Source organism: Nicotiana tomentosiformis, chromosome 9, assembly GCF_000390325.3.
Source record: "Nicotiana tomentosiformis chromosome 9, ASM39032v3, whole genome shotgun sequence".
Lineage (NCBI taxonomy): Eukaryota > Viridiplantae > Streptophyta > Magnoliopsida > Solanales > Solanaceae > Nicotiana > Nicotiana tomentosiformis.
This window is the reverse complement of record NC_090820.1, coordinates 69,950,091-69,970,342: the sequence shown is the minus strand read 5'-3', so window position 1 is coordinate 69,970,342 and position 20,252 is coordinate 69,950,091. Positions and strand designations below refer to the sequence as shown.

General features: G+C 37.3%; 1 long non-coding RNA gene and 1 other non-coding gene across 2 annotated transcripts; one reads left to right on the top strand and one right to left on the bottom strand.

Moving 5' to 3' along the window:
• Window positions 1–8,654: 8,654 nt before the first annotated feature.
• On the bottom strand, window positions 8,655–9,713 carry LOC104105583 (uncharacterized). Its single transcript, XR_688402.4, has 2 exons — window positions 9,612–9,713; window positions 8,655–9,386 (listed from the first exon to the last, which is right to left on the bottom strand). It is a non-coding gene; the product is annotated as an uncharacterized lncRNA (long non-coding RNA).
• Window positions 9,714–18,080: 8,367 nt separating this feature from the next.
• LOC117279063 (small nucleolar RNA R71) lies at window positions 18,081–18,187 on the top strand. Its single transcript, XR_004509460.1, has one exon. It is a non-coding gene; the product is annotated as a small nucleolar RNA R71 (small nucleolar RNA).
• Window positions 18,188–20,252: the final 2,065 nt, after the last annotated feature.

Below are 20,252 nucleotides of genomic sequence, written 5' to 3'. Positions count from 1 at the left end.
GAGATACGATGAGCTAGAGCTGATAAGTTCTTGAACCTTCGACAGGGTAATATGAGTGTACGAGAGTATAGTATACAGTTTGATTCTTTAGCAAGGTATACTCCCCATATGGTGGCCGAGATGAGTGATAGGGTGCACCTGTTCGTGAATGGTTTGGGACCACATCTGATAAATGAGTGCACAACAGCCTCCTTGGTAGAGGGCATGGATATTTCCCGGATTCAGGCTTATGCCCAAACCCTTCGGGATCATATGTTATATGCTAAGCTCTCTAAATGTGAATTCTTGCTGAACTCAATAGCATTCCTTGGCCATGTGATATCTGATGAGGGTATTAGTGTCGACACTCAAAAGATCGATGCAGTGAAGAATTGGCCGAGACCTACAACACCGTCAGAAGTCCGCAGCTTCCTGGGGCTAGCAGGATATTTTAGGCGGTTTGTAGAAGGGTTTTTCCTCTATATCAGCACCATTGACTAAGTTAACACAGAAAACTACCAAGTTCCAGTGGTCTGATGCTTGTGAACATAGTTTTCAGGAGCTAAAAAATCGATTGACATCCGCGCCAGTGCTCACTCTCCCAGAAGGAACATAAGGTTATGTGGTATATTGTGATTCCTCAGGTATAGGTTTGGGGTGCGTATTGATGCAATGTGGGAAGGTGATTGCTTATGCATCAAAACAATTAAAAAAGCATGAAAAGAATTACCCGACTCATGATTTGGAATGGGCTGCAGTAATATATGCTTTGAAGATATGGAGACACTACTTATACGGCGTCCATGTTGACATCTACACAGATCACAAGAGTTTACAATACATCTTCAAGCAGAAGGAGTTGAATTTGAGGCAGCGTCTCTCTCAGCCGTAAGTCAATGGGAAGCTTAATACATATTGAGGCAGGTAGACAAGGGTTGACCAAAGAGCTTCACCAGGCCAATATGAGAATCAGATTGTTGGCTCCTGCGATGAATGTGCGGCCCACAAAATGATTATGCGGCCGCATAATTTACCGCAAAAATATCATCGCAAAGTTTCCCAGTTCTCTGCATCACTCAACGGCAAATTTGCAGTCCGCAGATCAGTTCTACGACCGCAGGATGGATTGCAGAAACGCCCTACTCTGCCAAAAAACAATTCTTCAACTCCCAAACGCGCTATAAGTCTATCTTGGCATCACGTAACCCTGGGTTTTAGGTAAAATTTTACGGGGCCTTACATGGTTACAGGCTCAATATCACCGCATGGCATGGTCACGTGCTACTAGTCTAAACCATATCACACAGGAAACAAATATACAAGAATACATGTATATTATTAATGAATATCGAATTTCATACTCCTGGTCTGGTATAAGTGACATGCTAAGGTATATGTATGTGCAAAGTGTGTTATCATAGCTCAAATCAGGCAATTGCGTCATAAAAATAGCAATTATCAAGTTCAATCAGGAGATTGGTGTTACAACCCAAATTCGCGTACCTTAGATCACGCCGTAAGTTAGTCGAGGTAAATCCAAGAAGAGATTATATTTGAGATGATAAGAAGTTAATCCTATTGGTCTTAAACGATACAAGGGTGTATAAGAGTGGTTAACAAGTATTAGAAGTTAAACGAATCAAGGATGTTGTAACCCGTATTTTCGGGTAACACTAGAGGTGATTAATTGTCCCAAGAGGTTATGTTTTAATGTATTTGAATCATATAATATCCGTATCATAAGTCTTGAAGTCAAGCGTGTTATGAAACAAAGTCGATAAAAGTTGTCGCAACTTACGTTTATAATTTTACTTAAACTTTAGGTCAAATGTTACTACATTTTTCTCCCAATATACTTATAATTATGGGGTGATATACCTATCCAATTGAAGATATATGAGTCTAGTTTCCAACGCATTAAACCGTTTGTCGATACGATCTCGAAATAGAGAGATATTCGTGTTTTCGTGAAAGTGCGTCAAGCAGCTCTCTATGGGGCCCACATAGGCGGTTTAAGATATATGGATATATATAAGATACCTCAACCCCGTTTTAAGTCATTATTTTTCAGTATGTTCAGACCTTAGAACCCTAAAAACACTCCCTCAAGGGCAAACAACACAAATCAAGTGTCGGGAATCCCGTGGCGCTAGTAAGTTTCTTGTTCTTCTTGTTGTTGCTGATTTTTGTGTTGTTCCAGCTCATGTGGGAGGTTGTTTTAAGTGTTTTATGTTCTGTAAATACTCATTCAAGTTTTTAATATCAACCCTAGGTGATTTCAAGTCTTCTAAAGTAATTCTAGTGCATAAAAACCCGAATTGATTGCTAGTTTCGCTTCCTTGTTCTTGTGGCAGAATTGGAGAGATATTTCGTGGAAAAATAAGGTCAAATTGGAGTTGTTATTTCTGTTTAAAGGTAAGGAACCTCTTACTCTATATATATATTTGAGATTATCCAAGTTGCGGCTAAGTCGTTGAAGCTAGAACTTGTGAAATATATATTGAAAGGCTTGGTAGTAATGTTGTTGGTTGGTGGACTGTTTTGGGAGGCTCAATATGATTATTAATGATGTTGTTTGGGGTGTTTGGTGATTGTATTGACTTGTGTGAAGTCATATAAATAGGGGAGGTGTTGTCCGTTTCATCGTAAAATAGGTTGCGGTCGATACATAATAGTTACGACGCTTAAACGATAATGATAGTGTCATTTCTCTTATTGTAGACTAAGGAGTCGTGACATTTGCATAGCTTGAGGTTGGGCAGTATATACAAGGTATGTTAGGCTATCCCCTTCATTCTTTTTCACGACTTCGATTGTACATAATGTAATGAACGAACTCCCAAAGATACTCTACTCTTAGAAGCTAGCAGTACTTACATTGCTGCCCTTCTTATGAAACGATTGATATTGATGTTACTTCTCTTATTCTTATATTATCAATGTTGTTGGTAGTTACTGATTCTTATAAGATTCTTGATGAAGATTTAATCATAATAACGTGTACGAAGGATACCGACCTTACGTCACTCCGAAAGGTTCAAAATGTGATTCCAATGAGTCCAGCATGCATCATATATATGTATCTATTTTACTCTACCGAGCCACCCTATAGTTGGCCGGGTACGGCACCTATTGTGCAACTACTGATCAGTTGGGTTTTACCGAGCTCCACGTGGCCGGGTATGATTCTACCGAGCCCTATGATGGCCGGGTACATTTTACCGAGCCTATTACGGCCGGGTACGATATGATGATGGTGATTCCCATAAAGGCGTATGTTTTAAAAGTTTATGTATATATATGTATGTATCATGTGTTTCATGTCAGTAGCCCTCAGAGGTACCCAGATGTTACAGGTTGTATATTCCATATCCCTGTTTACATTACTGTTCTTACTTATGCTTTCCTGCCTTACATACTCAGTACTTTATTCGTACTGACGTCCCCTCTTATTTGTGGGCGCTGCATGTCGTGCTGCAGGTCCTGATAGACGGGTAGACACAGCTCCCCTACCACAGTAGGCTGTCCAATTCAGCGGTTATTGGCGAGATCCCTTCTCCGGACTTGCCGTGGTCTTGGTATGCATTTTTGTTATAGACATTATGGGTATATCGGGGCCCTGTTCCGGCAATGTTGTAGAACTTATGTTCCTTTAGAGGCTCATAGTCAGGTGTCGACTCATGGTAGCTCGTACCTTATATATAGTTTCTTAACAGTCTTGTCGTCCCATGTTATGTATGTTCATGACATTATCTTTCATTGTTGGATGTTCATGATCCATGTCTACCATTTATATTGATCTTGTCGGCCCTTAAAGATAATAAGGAAGGTTAGATAAAATGTACGTTGGTGCTCGGCAAGTATGGCCCGGGTGCTAGTCATGACCCTCCAGTTGGGTCGTGACAATTAACCTCTATTTAACCTCAAACATGGATCAAATAACTCACAATAGGGTTACAAATATAAGAACTATTACAGCATGAAGCTTAACAAACAATCCAAGGCATGCCATAGCCTAAACACTACCCCGAACATGAATAATACCCATGTGCACACACATGGGCTCAACTCCGGCACATGTGAGCCACCTATAGCACGTAGCTATCACAAATAACTCAGGCAAATAGTGCCTCAATCAAGTTTAGGTAAGATACTTACCTCAAGCAAGCCAAATCAATCCTCTAATAAGCCCTTCCAGCGTGAATCAACCTTTGGACGACTCGAATCTAGCCAAAATAACTTAATATCATCAATAAGAGCCATAAGAAAAAATTTTAAATGATAAAACTAAGATCTTGAATCAATTATGCCAAGTCAACCTCGGGTTTGCACCCCAGAACCCGATAACACTCATAAATTCTAAACACTGATTTCGATACGAGTCCATATGTATATATTTCATCCAATTTCAACCGCAAATCGACCCTCAAATCATCAAATCTCACTCTCCAAAATCATAGTCCAAAAATTCCCAAATCCCACCTTTAATTCATAAAAACATTAGGTGTAATAGTCTATGGGTAATCAATATCTAACACGAAAATCAAGTAAGGATAACTTACCCCTACAATTGTGATGAAAAGCTCTCCAAATATCGCCCCTAGCCGAGCTCCACAACTCCAAAAATGAGAAAAATGACCAAACCCTCAATATTAATACTTTGTCCAGCTAAATCGCATATGCAATCCACTCTGTAGCATTTGCGATACCGCATATGCGGATAATCCATCGCAGATGCAGAAACAACTTAGTCCCCTGACCAGCCACATATGCGGCTCTGCTTCTGTGGAAGCTCCTTTGCACCTGTGATTGCCCACTTGCGCTCCACAGTCTGCACCTGCGGACCAAGCCCTTCCAGCCCAGCTTCGAATTTGCGATCTTCCTGACCGCGTCTGCGGTATCGCACTTGTTGCCCTTCCTTCGCATGTGCAAAAGCACCAGAAATCATATACCTTCACCAATGCAACCAAGTCCAAGAATTATCCGAAAATAATCTGAAACACACCCGAGCCTCTCGGGACCCCGTCTAAACACACCAACCAATCAAAAAATAAAACACGGACCTACTCGAGGCCCCAAATCACACCAAACAACATCAAAACTATGAATCGCACCTCAATTCAAGCATAAGGAAACTAATAAACTTTCAACTTTTAATTCTCGTGCCGAACCATATCAAATCAACTCGGAATTACCTCAAATTTTGCAAGCAAGTCCCAAATGGCACAATGGACCAATCCTGATTCCCGGAATCAAAATCTGAGCCCGATATCAATAAAGTTAACTTCCAGTCAAACCTATCAACCTTCCTAACCTTCAACTTTCCTACTTTTGCAAATTATAACCAAATCAAACTAGGGACCTCCAAATCCAAATTCGGGCGTACGCCTCAGTCCAAAATCTTCAAACGAAGCTACTGGAACCATCAAAATACTATTTGGGAGTCGTCTACACAAAAGTCAAACCCCCGATCAACTCTTACAACTTAAGCATCCAACATTGAGACTAAGTGTCCCAATTCACTCAAAAACTTTTCCGAAACCAAACCAACCACTCCGCCAAGTCCGATAATCACAATTGCACATATGTAAAGCATCAACTAGGAAAAACAGGGCTAACATACTCAAAACGACCGGCCGAGTCGTTACGAGGTAGGACATCCAAAGTTGGAACTTGATTGTTAGAACTCCATGCCAATTAATATTAGGTCAAGTCTTAAGTTACAATTCCATCCAACGTGAAATTATATTTTTTAAAAATAATTAATCATTTGGAGGGATTAAAAGTCAGTTAATATTAAAATAATATTTTAGTTGATCAACATTTAATATTTTGATAATTCTAGTTTTATAGATCGATAGATAAGTAGATAGGTAGATATAAAAAATATATAAATATAAATTATAAATGCGTTACGTTGCCGATGAGAGCCGACGTATGGATGGATTATATTCCGGAACGTATTCTTATTACGAAGAGTTTTACCGAGAAATGAGATGCCAAAATCTTGTACGAGTAATATTATGCAGAGGTCTTCAAAAAAATGATTATGACTAAAAGTTTCCTTTAAAAAAGAGAGAGGGACAGAGAAAGAAAGAAAGGTTAAATAATGAAAAGAGACATGCCTTAGGCATGTTAGATGTTACCAAAGGTAAATAAAATAGGTGGGGAAAGAGGGACCCGCATTGCCGGCAGAATATACTGCATTGCTGATTTTAGGTTATGAGCTAAATCATGAGACTTACTCAAAGTCAATCTTTTGTGTTTTCCTTCAGATCACTACTTTGAATATTTATATAAGACTATAGAAAACTATGGAAAAAGTACCAACTTGTGGAACATGATCATTTTGTGCTTGAATTTCGTTATTACCGACTTGACTTTTTCTGCCTTTTTGGACAATTTATTCACAATTCTCTACTAATCACAAATGTTTAGTCATAGGCTTTATAACAGATGACTAAACTTTGCATTTAGAGTCGAGAAATCTAAAAGTAGAAAAAGTAAGTTTTGTCTTGAAAGATAAGAAAGTTTATTTGGTGGATTTAAAGTATGGGTATTTGTCGGTTGGTACACCTTGATATTTAGATATTTCGGTTCGTTATTTTTTAGTATTTGATTTATTAAAATGTTATACCAATATCATATATAATTAAATTCGGTTTGGCTCAATTTTCCTCTTTTCATTTTCGGTTGATCGGTTTGGTAACTTCGTTTTGTTCGGCTCTACTACTAACTAGTGCATAGAATAGATTTCTTAAGTAAGGTACTTACAAATTCAAAAAATGAAAACGTTATGGTATAGTGAAAAAAACATTGAAACCAAAAAATGCTAAATCTAAAAGGGGGAAAGGTCGAAGCATAATTAGGTAACCAAAAAAGGGGAGAATCGTGAGTATAGTATTAAAAAAAAGGTGGGAAAGGTTAAAAAAAATTTAAAATAAAGGAAAGTAGAATTTTAGAATTTTTATATTTATGTTATAATCAATAATATGTGTATTTGTCTAATTTAGTATATATTTCTGTACGGTATCGGTATTTCGGTATTTTATTTTCAAATACCAAATAACATACCTAATACCAAAATTTCTTTTAAAACTTAAACCAAATACTAATATACCGAATACAAAGTACCAAATTTTTTGATTTCGGTATGGTAATTCAGTATTTACCAAACTATGCACAACCTTGATTTGAACACCGATGGACTCGAATTTGAAAACTAATTACATATTTGGACTTGGCAGGTTATGTGTCACCGAGATTTAGTCTTGATGACGGGTTTTAACCATATGGGCTCGGGTTAACTTTTTATTGACTTTTGAGATTTTGATAAAGATTGAATTTTTTTCACATAGGATTAATTCCTATAGCATTATTTAACCTTGTTGAGTATTCTTTAGCTAGATTTTGGGCATTTAGCATTATTTAACCTTGTTGAGTATTCTTTAGCTAGATTTTCGGCATGGAGGCCGAGAATAAAGAAAAAGGCATTTTTAAAAGTTGAAGCCTACTTCGAATATGGTAAGTGTCCTAGCTAGCCTCAACTTGAAGGAATGTCTCCTAAAATGGACTTAAGTATTACATGCTACGTATTTGGGGGCGACGCATATATGAGGTGACAAGTATATGCATGTACCAAGGAAAACCATGCTCGACTTAGAATTTAGGTCTTTTTATGTCTTGTTTTGATTCATGTTCTTCTTACAACATGCCTTATTTTGTATGGCTACTTAGCATTCTTATTTATGCTAGAGATCATGGCTAAAGTTTGAGACGCTTTATGGGAACAAGATGGACCTATCGTATGTTGACAATATTAAGCATTTCTTCATTTGTTGTGTAATTTTAGGTTGAGAGAAAGCCGAAATGATAAATTTGAGGGTTTAGGTTTTAGATCAATAAGGACACATATAAATCAACTGAAAATTGCTGCAAGTAAAAGTGAAATTTTTTTAACTTGCATTGGTCCATCCCACGAGTCTTTATATTGTAAATCATAAATTATATAAACACAGGCTAGCAGACAAGAGAGGGTTTTGTCTATCTGAGTGAATGATTTTTTTCCAGTACTCTAAGAAAGTTGTTCGTATAAAAAGCTGATCTTTTTTTCCCCAAATGGTTACAATTATTTCCCCCGTTCATAAATGACATGAGCTCATTCTTGCTTAAAAGGAAGCCCTTTCCATAAACTAAGGAAAAAGAGAAGGACGTGGGCCTTGTGGGCACTACTCAAATACAACCAACCAATATTTTTTCTACACCAAATATAAATTTGTAACAAATTCAAAAAGGGTACACAATAACTTTGTTCCTCTTTTTTTTTGGGTGGTGTGTGCTCTGAATAAGGGAAGCAAAGGTAAAAGAGAGAAGGTTGTAAAACTAAAACATTGTATTGAAGTGATCCATGTAGGATGAAGTCGCAACTACGAGGCTGTAACTCTATCCTCAATATATAACAATCTTCAAAATTGAATGGGCTAATGTCACTGCACATTTTTGGCCTGGTATATTTTCTTTAAATTCAAAAAGATCCAAAATCCGACTTTCATTTTAGAAGTTCGGAAAAAAAGATAAGGTGAGATGATGGAAGTGTGTAAAGTGACCAGTCATGAAAAGAATAAGAATAAAAATAAAAAAAGCTACTACAAAGCAACTAGAAAACTTGAAAAGAATAGAGAGAAAAATGGCTGTACCATTAGAATATGTAATTTCCCGGCCATAAATGATTTCAATCCATACATAGGATTTAGTACAACGTTTATTCCAAATTCACATTCATAACCCCCTAAAAATAGGAACAAAAGGGTATATAAATAATCACATGAATTTGCATTAGTACCATTCTTGATGGCAAATAGTAGTACTCTTTCTTCGGATCATGCTTCTTGAATTCAGATCTTTTGGAACATGTGTGAATAGCTCAGGAGGGATAGACAAGGAAGGAGAACGTGAGTTGTACGAGAACGAAAATGGACACTAAGCAAATCTTACATTGAAAAATCATGACGTAAGATTTACCAGAATACAAAACACAAAAATATAACACAGAACACGGGGTCTTACAAGGTCAAGAAAAGGTCTTACAAGGTCAAGAAACTTGGCTAGGTGGAGGAATAAAAAGCAATAAGTCAAAAAATTGAAAAAGGAGAAGAAAAAAAATAGAAAACTAGAAGAGGTGATGAGAAAGCTCAGGTAAGATAGCACCGAAATTAAGATGAAGAAGCGACTCCCATCATGAGAATGAGAATGAAGAAGTTGACTAAAACAAAGCACCGGCTAAGGTGGCCCCTAACCTTTCCATCAGCTAAAGATGCCATTGAGCTTACAGTTTCCAGTTTTTGCAGCCTTTGGCTTGAAGCTGCTGGATTTACTCCACTCATACGCGCCAAAAGCTTCAAAGAAACCTGCATCCGGAAAAGAAAGTCATTACCTTTTAATACTATTCGAAAAATATTGATAGCAAATAAGTGATAATGATGAATAACTAGAAAATAATGTTAAATTAATACAAGAAAAAGAAAGGTGTGTTTTTTGTTGAGAAAAGGAAAATTAAGGTTGGAATTGGAGTAAAATTAAGGAAAGATAGGTCGAAGTGAATGGCAGAATAAGGGAAGAGATAAGTTGGGAACCTTGTGGAGATTTCAGTGTTGCTTTCTGCACTGCAATATTTTCTCTCAAACCCATAAAAAGTGCCACAAACTAGAGAGAGAGAATAAAAGGAAAGAGGGGAATGAAGAAAGGAAGGTATAGAATGGGCTTATAAGGAGGTGGGATTTTGAGGGCAGCCAGTGGGCTGGATGGACCTGACAGTGACCAATTTTTATGGGAAATGACATTATATAGCCGCCGTAAAAATAATAATCGAAAAAATGTATAAAATTTATATATTTTATATATATATACATTCTGTATGTTATATACAAAAATTATACAAATTTTATATACATTTTTGGCTACCAGATACAAATAGTTTCTAACGCGGGCTAAAAGTGATAATACCTCAAATTTTATCTTAGCCAAAAGGACAATGTTATTAGCTTCCTCGCGAATATATTTGTGAAAATAGCACATGCTAGTCAGTTTTCGGACTGATAATTAAAAAATAGCCAGCATTTACAAAGTCATTGAATAATAGTCACTATTTTGTTAAAACACAAAAAGTTTTTGCATAATATGCCGGATATGAAGCTCCTGCGTATAAACTTCCAGCATATTATGTTGGAATTCCAACACATTACACTACTAGAAAACTGCCAAAGAGTGTCTAGGAATAACGGAATCGAACAAAAACTGACTGATTTGCGACCGACTTTAATTCGTCGAAATAACAGTGGTCGCTAATGTGTGGCGACCGAAGACGGTCGCAATTTCTGACCGAAGACGATCGCAATTTACGACCGAAGGCGATCGGTTAATTCAACCAATGTTTGACCACCTTATCTGACAAATTTTGTTTGAAAAATAAATATACCGACCGAAATCGGTTGGTAATTCTTAAATTATTTTTTATTTAATTTAGAAAATAGTGACCGATGTCGGTCAGAAATATGATAATCAGATAATTTTACAATTATTTTTAAATTTTACTATACCGACCAATATCGGTCGAAATTGTTAAAATATAAATTAATAAAAAAATATAATTTCCAACCGAAGGATGACGATGAGAAGGATTAGCATCTGGGGAAGATTCACGAGACCGGGGAATCGGGAAAGCACCACTAGCAAGAAGATTGGCCAGCTGACCTTGAAGGGTATTAAATTATAGGTCCCTCTTTACTAGGTGACCTTGAAGGCTATTAAATTGTTGCTCTCTCTTTTCTTTTCTAGCCTTTGCCTCTTCAAGCTATGCTGATAGCTTTGCGATCTTCTTCTCCGTAGTCGAGAGAGTCGACCTATCAAGTGTTTTGCCTTGGGAGGAAGTCCCTATACCTTGCAATACAGCCCTGTAGCGCCGAAATAATATCTCTAGAAGGCCATATGTTATCCCCTTTTTAGGAACATCGACAACATCCAACCAAATCTTCTACGCTTCTTCGTCTGAAATAGAAGGTGGGTCGCCCTGCTCATTCGGTGGCAAGCTCTGACTGTACTCTTGCACAATAGTCTTATAGAGACCCTTTATTTAGAAGATAGTAAATTAATATTAACTCTATAATATTATAAACATTAATTTTAATTTATAGTAGTTATGAAACTTATATGGGTAGTCTCGTCCCGGTCCTCGACCCATCTACTTGGATCTGTCGATGCCTTCTTCTTCCGGATGTGAGTCTCCATGAAGAACTCGTCGTGAGTCAGCTTCCTCCCATATTTTTTTCCTACAAATATAATAAAACATGTTAACTAAATTAAAATAAACATAGTTCGATAAAAATAGATTTAAATGCTTTAAGGAATTATCAGTAGTCTCCTTACAGTCCTCATACTTCTTTCACCCGCACAGTGCAAAGAGACACCCTTCTCAGATGGTCGGGCCTTCTTTCCTTGCTTACTCTTCTTCTTGAAATCCTCAATGGCCCACTGCCTCGGTAGATCCTCCATAAATGCGATAGTAACCCATGAAGACTTCTTGTTTTTCTTCCGAGCAGAACAGAAGGAATTAGCTAGTCTCTTACGACATTTGAACTCAAAATTTGTAAGAATTGCACTATTATGCTGGTCCGCCGATGCACACTTAATCTGCAAATGAAGTGTGTAACGTTAGATAAAAATATTATTAATATAACTCTTAAATAGATAAGAATTTTATTAAAACCTTAAATTGGCTGAAAATCTACCCCACAAGCTCCGATGAAAAATCACTCCAAGTCGCATACGGTGCATCATACAACCAGCCAAGAGCTTCAGTGATTATTTTTGTAGTCTCATGACTAGGTATGAATCTGCAATATAGCAATTATATTAAATAAACAAGAATAGCTATTATAATTCAGGAAAAACAAAGAAGTAATAAATAAATCTTACCCATTGCCCTCAGACTTGATGATCATCCTATGATAACGATCATACCACACTGCATTTGGATCATTATCCTCATGTGTATCTGAAGCGTGCGTAGAATGGGAGACATCTGGCTCAGAGCTACTATCCTGAGGCAAAGTCTAGAAATGCTAGGAGACGTACTCCGTGGAGAGGGAGACGGGGCCGCTGATGAAGATGGCTACGATCTAGACCCATGCTGCGATCCAGACCCCTATGTGATCCAGGTGTCTATAATCTAGATGGATGCGATCCAACTGTTGGTGAAGCAAATGGAGCAGATGACGGGCGAATCACCACATGGCCATGTGACTGCTGATAAGGTGTAGCAATGTGACTATATGCAGGATTATATGGAGGAAGTGGGGTATAGCTCTGTGGTGGAGAACGGGAAGAATACTGCTGGGAGAGAGAATGGTAGGTAGTCTGATGAGTATATGAATGTGGTGGAAAGATGTGTGCCTAGAAGATTGTTGTCGGCCATCTACAATGGAGGGATGCAAATGTGGAGTAGAAGGAAGCGAGTGTGTAGCACTATCCTCCTGATCAATACGCCTCTTATCCTTCCTATACCTACCTCGACCCATATCGGTCATCTTCATAAATTAAATAAAATATTAGAATTGAGAATATAAATCTATATAAGATGAGAGTCCTTGAAAAAACTAACATGCTAGTCGTCTTCGAAATATCCTTCCTCGTCCGAAAATTCTTCCTTTTCACCTATTTCATTTTCATCAACTGATTCTTCGTCCTTATTTTCTATGGTTGTTATTTCCTCCGTATCAACTTCTTCTAATATGCGTTGAGAATACTCCAAGTCATTTTCTAACTGATCGTCCACCATTTGGTTAACACTTGAGGTATCATTTTGGTAAGCAACATCTAGCACATTTTCAACTTCCACCCTACCAACAGGCTTAGTTTTAATTACAACCGACCAATCAGACTTACCCCTCCCCCCCCGGCAATAGATATGGAGCATAATATACTTTTCTAATATTTTCTGCAATTATAAAAGGATCATGGCGATCATACTCCCTCTTTTTATTAACCTCGATTATGTTATACTGCGAGTGTACATTTGTACCTCCTCTAGGTATACCACTTGCATCCGAAAAGTATAATCTTCTTATTTGGCCAACCTGAATATGATAATTCTAGATCTCTTTGATCACACTATAATAATCATTATCCCCATCTTGTTCCCTTCACCACCTTTAATACACACCCCATTGTTATTGCTTTTTTTTTTATACTTGGAGCATTCCTAGGTTTGAAATTTGTAACCATGCACAAAATACTTAGACATTGTTGTAACCGTAGGTGTAGGTCCCCAAGATATATCTTTCAAAAATTGATTAACACTGTTGTGTCAATAGATATTGCTTTCAATTCAAATCACATCACAAGGTTTTCTACTACTCTACAAAATAAAAACTAACTACACCCGGTTCAAACAAAACCCTTGGAAAAGAACCGCGATGTCACGCCCCAAAACCGAGTAGCACAACCGGCGCTCAACCGAGTGAACCCGACTGAGCAAGCCTATTAGATTCCTTCTACCCAAACTCATTCATGAATAAAGAGAATATATATTTTCCTTAATTAAACAATAAAGTGGTCATGTCTGCAATTACCAATTTCTTATCATAAGTTTCACCATTTTTAAAGTCTCAAATGGACAAGTAATACAACCATAACATAGCATAGTTTGTCTTTCCCAGCACCAATACACAACCCACACTATGTCTACGGAGCCTCTATAGATAAAGAAGAGTACAATGATAATGCCGACAATAAGGCCCCGGCTATACCTCAAACAGAATACACAAAGTACAAAAGATTCATGATCCCGGAATGAAGTGGGGCTCACCAAGTCAGCTGGGAAGAAAGTACACTGCTATCACTAACCAATATCTCCTGCTATGGACCACCTGCATCCATTGAAAGATGCAGCGCCCCCGGCAAAAGGGACGTTAGTACTGTCGAATATCACTAGTATGTATAACTAAACACCATCTCAATAGAATGACAAATAATACAAATAATATTATCATAATATCAATGAAAGCCTTAATCAACATCAAACCTCAATTTAGGATCAAGACAGTGTTCAAATTAATTTTCATATCTCATATTGGGAGATTTTTAGTATCGATATACTATTTTCCATAATACCATTATTCACAAAGCCATTATTCACAAAACCAGTACCACCGTACTCTTAGCACGGAGTTCGATCACGACTCGATCAGCTAGGTTATCTTATTAGAGACCTCAACCACAATTTCTCTCAATATCAATACCACCATATTTAACACGGAGTCCGATCACGACCCGATCGGCTAGGCTATCCATTAGGGACATCAACCACAATTACCATTTCAATTACAATTTCCAGCACAATTACCACCAAGTGTGCGGCATGGTGTCCGATCACGACCCGATCGGCTAGGCTGTCTTAATCGAGACATCAATCTGTTTATATCAATAATCGCATTTTATAATACTTTCACATCTTTTCATTTCATTGGCATTAATAGAAATAATTATAAGATCATTCTTGGCACGTTGGCCATATTCAATATTTCATGCTCACCTTATTAATTTCAAATATCATCCTCATCATCAACAACAATTACAATTCAAATCAAGGTGTGTAGTACACATGTGAGCAATTTAGAGTCTAATGCACATAGAGATATTTCACAAAATTTGGCATAATAGCCTTCATTTGAACTTGACTTAAAGTCAAAACATTATTAATTCACAGTCCATATTTTATATGAATATCGTGGGATTCAATTGTAAGAGAAAAGTTTAGCCAACATACCTCAATTGAGCTTCCTTAAACTCTAAAATATTCCGGAATTCTTAGCAACTTCAATCTATTGTAGAAATATAACAAATTAAACCAAAATTAGGAGGATGATTATGGTTCTAGCTCATTTGAGTATTTTATCAAGCACTAGGTGTGCATAACATTCAACTACCTTTAGTAATGGTGTTTCTTCCTCCAACAATACCTCATTACCACCAACAAGAGATACTACAACATCATTTGTCCACTAACTACCTTCTTAGCACCATTATAATCATCAATGAACTCACATCTACCAAATTCTACTAATTAACTTGTTACAAAATCTCTACCACACCCAATAATCTAGTTTAAGTATTTATGGCTTCCAATCACCATCTTATAAGTGCTAGTAGTTATTTCTTTCTCATTTATTCACTAACAATCTATGCATGTAAGTTTAAGGGTGAAAGATTACTTCTTGTAGACCAAATCTTGAAAGTCAACTTTTGGGGTGTTCTTGAGATTTTTAAGAAATCCTATGGAATCCAATACAAAACCTTGTTGTAACTAGTGATTGAAAAGTGAAATCATCATAAAAACACACTTAAAAACTCACCTTAGATGTGTATTTGAAGCCTTGGCCGGATGGGTGGTGGAGAGAAAGCCCTAGTCTTGAAGAAATGACTTATCTCTCTCTCTACCCGGTCTTGGGGATATTTAATGGGTTTCTACGTCCGCGGACGCGAATTTGGCCGCGGATTGGAGGCAGAAACTCTCAAATATGTGCGGCCGCAGATTTGGTCGCGCATCTGGCCGCGCATATGACATAAGTCCAGTAAAATGGACATAACTTTCTGTATACATATCCAAATGACAAAACGTTTGATGCGTTGGAAACTAGATTCAAAGGAATTTAATTTGGTAGGTATATCACCACCTAAGTCATTATATTGAGGGATTTCTATTCATTTTAAGTTGGGTCTTGTGCCAATTGAAACATCCTTTTAACTTAATGTGTCCAACTTGTTCCACACAAGTTCTTGCCATTTTCAAAACTCCTTAGTATGTTCCAACACACCATAAACATACATTATCAATTCAACATGATGTGTCTCTATCCCATGGGTGTCCTTTAATACTCAAATACGTTATTCTCAGATACCATTGGCGCACTTTAAAAATTTAAATCATTTGTCTGGGGTGTTACACGCGACACAAAGAAAAACCAAGGGAGAATTATTACACTACCTAACCAAAGAAAATCTTTTTGTCTTTTTCTTTTCGACTTTAATCCCTCAAGAAACCTGTCGATGATATCCATCGTCGAGAAAAATCGGAAATTTTAAAAAATTTATGTTTTTTTTTCTATCTCTAACTACTACAACTAACAAATAGAAAACTAATATATATATATATATATATATATATATATATACATACATACATACAACATATCCCCTATCCCACACTTTAAGTTGTGGCATGTTCCCATGACACAAAACTAAAACGCATAAGGTAAAAGGAAACTTCCCTAAATATCTAGTCAGGGTCTGAGTCAAAATCAGGCTCCATTCCTCGCGCCCGAACTAATGCGCACATCCATGCATACAACTTCTTCTCAGCCTTTTTGGGGTACATCCCACACTTATCTTTCTCGCTTACCGCATCCTTCTCTTTTGAGCCCTTCACTTTTCACTCAACACTCGCAGTAGGTTTTTCTTTTTGCACCCCCTTTGCTACATTCATCTCAAAAGTCACAGTCTCCTCACCCATTCTAAGCATGAGTTTTCTCTCATGTATATCTAATATAGCTCTTCCTATCGCTAAGAATGGTCTTCCTAGTATGAGGGGGACCTCCTTGTTTTCCTCCATTTTCACCACTATAAAATCCACAGGAAATACGAACTTATCCACCCGAACTATCACATCTTCCACTATCCCCTCGGGTATTAAAGTCGTTTGGTCTGCCAGCTACAATGATATTGGTGCAGACCTTATCTCTCCAATCTTCTTCTCCAGATTCCTGTAAATAGATAGAGGCATTAAATTAATTGAGGCACTAGAATCACATAATGATTTATCAAAATGAATAGTTTTTACAAAGCAAGGTATAGTAAAACTCCCTAGGTCTCCACACTTTTGTGGGAGTTCGTTTTGCAATATAGCACTGCAGTGCTTTGTGAGCTTGACCACTGAAGTCTCTTCTATCTTCCTCTTCTTTGTAAGGATCTCCTTCAAGAATTTGGCATAAGCAGGCATTTGTGGGAGCATTTATGTGAATGGTAAATTTACATGAACCTATTTCAGCACATCCAGAAATCTCCCAAACTACTTGTCCATCTTTTCTCTATATAGCTTTTGGGAGAAAGGTAGCATAGGCATATGCTCACTCTCATCCTGTTCCTCCCTTCTCAAAGTTTCTCCATTCTCCTTTTTCTCAGCTTTTATCTGGCCCTTCTTCTTTTTATCAACATCATTCTCCAGCTGCTCCCCACTTTCTTTTTCAAGTTTCATATGATTTTGGATCGGGGTGGGATCTTTCAACACTTGCCCACTTCTCAGAGTCACATCATTCACTGTTTCTTTGTGATTTCTCTTAGTATTAGAGGGGAGAGTTCCTGGAGCCCTCTCAGATAATATTGTTGCAATTTGTCCCACTTGTCTATCCAGGTTTCGAAACTATGCGCCCAACTCTTTGATAGCTGCTCCATGGGCGTCCAGCCTCTCATCTGTCTTGATAATGAAGGACTTCATTAGATCCTCTAGACCAGGCTGACTGGGCTATTGTGGCTGAAATTGCTGCCTCTGCTGATTTTGATATGCTAGAGCTCCTTGTCCCAGGGGTCTAGAGTTTATTTGTTACCAAGCATTCGTAGTACCCCCAAGTGAACTCCATGAAAAATCGGGGTGACTCTGACCCATTTCATTAAAATTATAATTTCCCACAACATTCACTTCCTCAGCTGAGGCTTGGAACTCATGAGTAGGGTGTCCTCTTCCACATATATCACAAGCTGCATAAGGCTCATTTTGTATCGAGGCTAAAGTCTGCTTTCGTATTTCCTTAGCCGTAGCATCAAGTTGTACCTGCACAGATGTAGTAGCATTACCTTGGTGAACACCAATTGATCTTCTTCTTTCAGCACTCTTAGAGGGCCACTAATTTGCATCTTCAGACAACTCATCAAGAATTATGACTATCTCCTCTAGAGTCTTCTTCATCAACGGGCCTCCAGCGGCATTGCTCAATGTTCTATGTGAGGCCGGTGTCAATCCATACCAAAAGTCCTGGAGTTGCATCCAGAGTTCAATTCCACTATGTTGACACTTTCGAACAATCTCCTTAAACCTCTCCCATGCTTCAAAAATAGTTTCAGTCACTTTCTGGCAGAAGTTATGGATTTTTCTTCTAAACTTGCCCGTCTTAGCTAAGGAGAAATATTTATCAAGAAATTTTCAGGTCATCTCCTCCCATGTTCTAATCGATCCCGTGGGTAAGCTTCGAAGCCATTGTTTTGCATCATCTTTGAGTATGAAGGGGGATGTCCTTAAGTACACTGCATTTCGTGACACGCCATTGTATTGAAAGGTGTTCATAATCTTCTCGAAGTCCATCAGATGTGTATTTGGAGCTTCTTTCATCTTCCCTCTAAAGACACAGCAATTCTGAAGGGTTTGAAGCAACCCTTACTTCGACTCGAAATTGTTAGCTGCAATCGGAGGTGGTCTAACACTTGATAAGAATTGATTGTAAACCAGTCTAGCGTAATTTCCTAGTGGTCTCCCAGGCATGTGAGCTATATTTCCGAACTGGTCTGCATCTAATGGTTGATTTTGAGCAATTCTCTGACCCATCTCTTCTTCATAGATGATCTATGCATCTCTGATAGCTGCTTCCTCAGCATCCCGTGCGGATTTTTCTCATTGTTGGGTTGCCTCTCTTGCAGCCAAATTTACATTATCGTCACCATTTTCACCCATAGTTTCTTTGGTTGAGGATTCCCCAACATTTTCTATCATCTCGGTGAGATTTCTCTCCTTCCTCAGATGTTGCAATTGTTTTTCTATCTCTGGTTCGTATGGTAGCACTTCTTCCACAGAAACTCGATTCATGCACCACTCTAAACCTGTAACCTGCGCACAATCAATTAACACCAAAAGTAAAAAAAGAACAATGAAATAAAATAAAAATAAAAATTCCTCAATTAGTACTGCAAACTATTTCAAACACTATTGATTGCCAATCCTCGGCAACGTCGCCAAATTTTACGAGCTATAAACACACACCTAAATTATGCTCGTTAATCAAATATAGTATAGTATAATATCATATCCACATGGATTGGATTTAAACAGTATTCTCGTAGTTTATAGCTTAGTTGCTATCCAAGATCATCAACAGTTGAGATTTATAAGATGTCTAACTAAAATTTACTAAGAATCTAAAGCTATTGACTAATGACAATTGAAACAAGGAATAAGCAAGGAAGATTATCAATGAGAGAAGATAGAGTTTTGATAGGATAGGTGAAAGATAATTGGTTGGGATCTAACTCTAAATAATTCACTTCTAATGTTTAAGTAAGTCTCTCGAATTCACTCAATTATTAGTTCAAATGTTCAGTAAAAACTCCTCTATCGATTAAGTTTAACCTCACGAGATGAACCAATTGAAGCTCTGTGAAGATATGCAAGAATACGTAGTGGATTGGTATTTAGGAGAACCTCTCTTGATTATCCTCCTAACTAGGTTTAATCAATGATTCAACTAGCCTCTTTCGATTACTAAGAAGAATTAATGAATTCAACCAACAATATAATGCAAAGATGTCACAAGTTATGCCTCTCTCGATTACATGAACAAGTGAATATATATGCAATAATTAAACAATCCAAAAACGCTTCAATACATAAATCTAGAGTTAGATCCCAAATAAATATCTTGCACCTATCCTATCAAAACCCTATCTTCTCCCATTGATAACCTTCTTGCTTATTTCTTGTTTCGATTGCCATTAGTCAATAGCTTTAGATTCTTAGTTAATTTTAGTTAGAAATTATATAAATCTCAATTGTTGATCATCTTGGATAGCAACCAAGCTAGAAGCTATGAGCATACTGTTTAAATCCAATCCTTGTGGATATGATATTATACTATACTATCTTTGACTAGCGAACATCAATTTCGTGTTGCGTTTTGCGCTCTGCAAATTTGACAATCTCGAAACACACACCTAAATTATGCTCTCTAATAAAATATAGTATAGTAAAATATCGTATCTACGAGGATTGGATTTAAACAGTATTTTCGTAGTTTCTAGCTTAGTTGCTATCCAAGATCATCAATAGTTGAGATTTATAAGATGTCTAACTAAATTTTACTAAGAATCTAAAGCTATTCACTAATTCTAAGATAATTGGTTAGGATCTAACTCTAAATAATACACTTCAAATGTTTAAGTGAATCTCTCGAATTCACTCA